This window comes from Musa acuminata, unplaced genomic scaffold (assembly GCF_036884655.1).
Source record: "Musa acuminata AAA Group cultivar baxijiao unplaced genomic scaffold, Cavendish_Baxijiao_AAA HiC_scaffold_514, whole genome shotgun sequence".
Lineage (NCBI taxonomy): Eukaryota > Viridiplantae > Streptophyta > Magnoliopsida > Zingiberales > Musaceae > Musa > Musa acuminata.
The window spans coordinates 162,501-167,500 of record NW_027020759.1 but is presented as its reverse complement, the minus strand read 5'-3'; positions in this window follow the sequence as shown (position 1 = coordinate 167,500).

The window sequence follows — 5,000 nt, the reverse complement described above, 5'->3', positions numbered from 1 at the left end:
CGCTTCGCTCGCTGTTCGCCGCTCGCCGCTCGCTCGCGCAACCTAAAATGGCCAGTTTTGGCCCGTTTTTGGGCTGTTTTGGCCTGTTTTTGGTCCGTTCTTGCGTGGCACGGCGACCGTCGTGAGCGGAGCAAAACGTCAGCCATCTCAGCACCCTGGAACCCCCCGGGTGGCACAGGGCTGGATGGGGCTTTCGTATAGCAGGGACGGTGCTGCCTCTCGCTTCGCTCGCTGTTCGCCGCTCACCGCTCGCTCGCTCAGCCAAAAATGGCCAGTTTTGGCCCGTTTTTGGGCTGTTTTGGCCTGTTTTTGGTCCGTTCTTGCATGGCGCGGTGACCGTCGTGAGCGGAGCAAAACGTCAGCCATCTCAGCACCCTGGAACCCCCCGGGTGGCACAGGGCTGGATGGGGCTTTCGTATAGCAGGGACGGTGCTGCCTCACGCTTCGCTCGCTGTTCGCCGCTCGCCGCTCGCTCGCGCAGACCAAAAATGACCAGTTTTGGCCCGTTTTTGGGCTGTTTTGGCCTGTTTATGGTCCGTTCTTGCGTGGTGCGGTGACCGTCGTGAGCGGAGCAAAACGTCAGCCATCTCAGCACCCTGGAACCCCCCGGGTGGCACAGGGCTGGATGGGGCTTTCGTATATAGCAGGGACGGTGCTGCCTCTCGCTTCGCTCGCTGTCCGCCGCTCGCCGCTCGCTCGCGCAGCCAAAAATGGCCAGTTTTGGCCCGTTTTTGGGCCGTTTTGGCCAGTTTTTGGCCTGTTCTTGCATTGCGCGGTGACCGTCGAGAGCGGAGCAAAACGTCAGCCATCTCAGCACCCTGGAACCCCCCGGGTGGCACAGGGCTGGATGGGGCTTTCGTATAGCAGGGACGGTGCTGCCTCTCGCTTCGCTCGCTGTCCGCCGCTCGCCGCTCGCTCGTGCAGCCAAAAATGGCCAGTTTTGGCCCGTTTTTGGGCCGTTTTGGCCAGTTTTTGGCCTGTTCTTGCATTGCGCGGTGACCGTCGAGAGCGGAGCAAAACGTCAGCCATCTCAGCACCCTGGAACCCCCCGGGTGGCACAGGGCTGGATGGGGCTTTCGTATAGCAGGGACGGTGCTGCCTCTCGCTTCGCTCGCTGTCCGCCGCTCGCCGCTCGCTCGTGCAGCCAAAAATGGCCAGTTTTGGCCCGTTTTTGGGCCGTTTTGGCCAGTTTTTGGCCTGTTCTTGCATTGCGCGGTGACCGTCGAGAGCGGAGCAAAACGTCAGCCATCTCAGCACCCTGGAACCCCCCGGGTGGCACAGGGCTGGATGGGGCTTTCGTATAGCAGGGACGGTGCTGCCTCTCGCTTCGCTCGCTGTCCGCCGCTCGCCGCTCGCTCGTGCAGCCAAAAATGGCCAGTTTTGGCCCGTTTTTGGGCCGTTTTGGCCAGTTTTTGGCCTGTTCTTGCATTGCGCGGTGACCGTCGAGAGCGGAGCAAAACGTCAGCCATCTCAGCACCCTGGAACCCCCCGGGTGGCACAGGGCTGGATGGGGCTTTCGTATAGCAGGGACGGTGCTGCCTCTCGCTTCGCTCGCTGTCCGCCGCTCGCCGCTCGCTCGTGCAGCCAAAAATGGCCAGTTTTGGCCCGTTTTTGGGCCGTTTTGGCCAGTTTTTGGCCTGTTCTTGCATTGCGCGGTGACCGTCGAGAGCGGAGCAAAACGTCAGCCATCTCAGCACCCTGGAACCCCCCGGGTGGCACAGGGCTGGATGGGGCTTTCGTATAGCAGGGACGGTGCTGCCTCTCGCTTCGCTCGCTGTCCGCCGCTCGCCGCTCGCTCGTGCAGCCAAAAATGGCCAGTTTTGGCCCGTTTTTGGGCCGTTTTGGCCAGTTTTTGGCCTGTTCTTGCATTGCGCGGTGACCGTCGAGAGCGGAGCAAAACGTCAGCCATCTCAGCACCCTGGAACCCCCCGGGTGGCACAGGGCTGGATGGGGCTTTCGTATAGCAGGGACGGTGCTGCCTCTCGCTTCGCTCGCTGTCCGCCGCTCGCCGCTCGCTCGTGCAGCCAAAAATGGCCAGTTTTGGCCCGTTTTTGGGCCGTTTTGGCCAGTTTTTGGCCTGTTCTTGCATTGCGCGGTGACCGTCGAGAGCGGAGCAAAACGTCAGCCATCTCAGCACCCTGGAACCCCCCGGGTGGCACAGGGCTGGATGGGGCTTTCGTATAGCAGGGACGGTGCTGCCTCTCGCTTCGCTCGCTGTCCGCCGCTCGCCGCTCGCTCGTGCAGCCAAAAATGGCCAGTTTTGGCCCGTTTTTGGGCCGTTTTGGCCAGTTTTTGGCCTGTTCTTGCATTGCGCGGTGACCGTCGAGAGCGGAGCAAAACGTCAGCCATCTCAGCACCCTGGAACCCCCCGGGTGGCACAGGGCTGGATGGGGCTTTCGTATAGCAGGGACGGTGCTGCCTCTCGCTTCGCTCGCTGTCCGCCGCTCGCCGCTCGCTCGTGCAGCCAAAAATGGCCAGTTTTGGCCCGTTTTTGGGCCGTTTTGGCCAGTTTTTGGCCTGTTCTTGCATTGCGCGGTGACCGTCGAGAGCGGAGCAAAACGTCAGCCATCTCAGCACCCTGGAACCCCCCGGGTGGCACAGGGCTGGATGGGGCTTTCGTATAGCAGGGACGGTGCTGCCTCTCGCTTCGCTCGCTGTCCGCCGCTCGCCGCTCGCTCGCGCAGCCAAAAATGGCCAGTTTTGGCCCGTTTTTGGGCCGTTTTGGCCAGTTTTTGGCCTGTTCTTGCATTGCGCGGTGACCGTCGAGAGCGGAGCAAAACGTCAGCCATCTCAGCACCCTGGAACCCCCCGGGTGGCACAGGGCTGGATGGGGCTTTCGTATAGCAGGGACGGTGCTGCCTCTCGCTTCGCTCGCTGTCCGCCGCTCGCCGCTCGCTCGTGCAGCCAAAAATGGCCAGTTTTGGCCCGTTTTTGGGCCGTTTTGGCCAGTTTTTGGCCTGTTCTTGCATTGCGCGGTGACCGTCGAGAGCGGAGCAAAACGTCAGCCATCTCAGCACCCTGGAACCCCCCGGGTGGCACAGGGCTGGATGGGGCTTTCGTATAGCAGGGACGGTGCTGCCTCTCGCTTCGCTCGCTGTCCGCCGCTCGCCGCTCGCTCGTGCAGCCAAAAATGGCCAGTTTTGGCCCGTTTTTGGGCCGTTTTGGCCAGTTTTTGGCCTGTTCTTGCATTGCGCGGTGACCGTCGAGAGCGGAGCAAAACGTCAGCCATCTCAGCACCCTGGAACCCCCCGGGTGGCACAGGGCTGGATGGGGCTTTCGTATAGCAGGGACGGTGCTGCCTCTCGCTTCGCTCGCTGTCCGCCGCTCGCCGCTCGCTCGTGCAGCCAAAAATGGCCAGTTTTGGCCCGTTTTTGGGCCGTTTTGGCCAGTTTTTGGCCTGTTCTTGCATTGCGCGGTGACCGTCGAGAGCGGAGCAAAACGTCAGCCATCTCAGCACCCTGGAACCCCCCGGGTGGCACAGGGCTGGATGGGGCTTTCGTATAGCAGGGACGGTGCTGCCTCTCGCTTCGCTCGCTGTCCGCCGCTCGCCGCTCGCTCGCGCAGCCAAAAATGGCCAGTTTTGGCCCGTTTTTGGGCCGTTTTGGCCAGTTTTTGGCCTGTTCTTGCATTGCGCGGTGACCGTCGAGAGCGGAGCAAAACGTCAGCCATCTCAGCACCCTGGAACCCCCCGGGTGGCACAGGGCTGGATGGGGCTTTCGTATAGCAGGGACGGTGCTGCCTCTCGCTTCGCTCGCTGTCCGCCGCTCGCCGCTCGCTCGTGCAGCCAAAAATGGCCAGTTTTGGCCCGTTTTTGGGCCGTTTTGGCCAGTTTTTGGCCTGTTCTTGCATTGCGCGGTGACCGTCGAGAGCGGAGCAAAACGTCAGCCATCTCAGCACCCTGGAACCCCCCGGGTGGCACAGGGCTGGATGGGGCTTTCGTATAGCAGGGACGGTGCTGCCTCTCGCTTCGCTCGCTGTCCGCCGCTCGCCGCTCGCTCGTGCAGCCAAAAATGGCCAGTTTTGGCCCGTTTTTGGGCCGTTTTGGCCAGTTTTTGGCCTGTTCTTGCATTGCGCGGTGACCGTCGAGAGCGGAGCAAAACGTCAGCCATCTCAGCACCCTGGAACCCCCCGGGTGGCACAGGGCTGGATGGGGCTTTCGTATAGCAGGGACGGTGCTGCCTCTCGCTTCGCTCGCTGTCCGCCGCTCGCCGCTCGCTCGTGCAGCCAAAAATGGCCAGTTTTGGCCCGTTTTTGGGCCGTTTTGGCCAGTTTTTGGCCTGTTCTTGCATTGCGCGGTGACCGTCGAGAGCGGAGCAAAACGTCAGCCATCTCAGCACCCTGGAACCCCCCGGGTGGCACAGGGCTGGATGGGGCTTTCGTATAGCAGGGACGGTGCTGCCTCTCGCTTCGCTCGCTGTCCGCCGCTCGCCGCTCGCTCGCGCAGCCAAAAATGGCCAGTTTTGGCCCGTTTTTGGGCCGTTTTGGCCAGTTTTTGGCCTGTTCTTGCATTGCGCGGTGACCGTCGAGAGCGGAGCAAAACGTCAGCCATCTCAGCACCCTGGAACCCCCCGGGTGGCACAGGGCTGGATGGGGCTTTCGTATAGCAGGGACGGTGCTGCCTCTCGCTTCGCTCGCTGTCCGCCGCTCGCCGCTCGCGCAGCCAAAAATGGCCAGTTTTGGCCCGTTTTTGGGCCGTTTTGGCCAGTTTTTGGCCTGTTCTTGCATTGCGCGGTGACCGTCGAGAGCGGAGCAAAACGTCAGCCATCTCAGCACCCTGGAACCCCCCGGGTGGCACAGGGCTGGATGGGGCTTTCGTATAGCAGGGACGGTGCTGCCTCTCGCTTCGCTCGCTGTTCGCCGCTCGCCGCTCGCTCGCGCAGCCAAAAATGGCCAGTTTTGGCCCGTTTTTGGGCTGTTTTGGCCAGTTTTTGGCCTGTTCTTGCGTGGTGCGGTGACCGTCGTGAGCGGAGCAAAACGTCAGCCATCTCAGCACCCTGGAA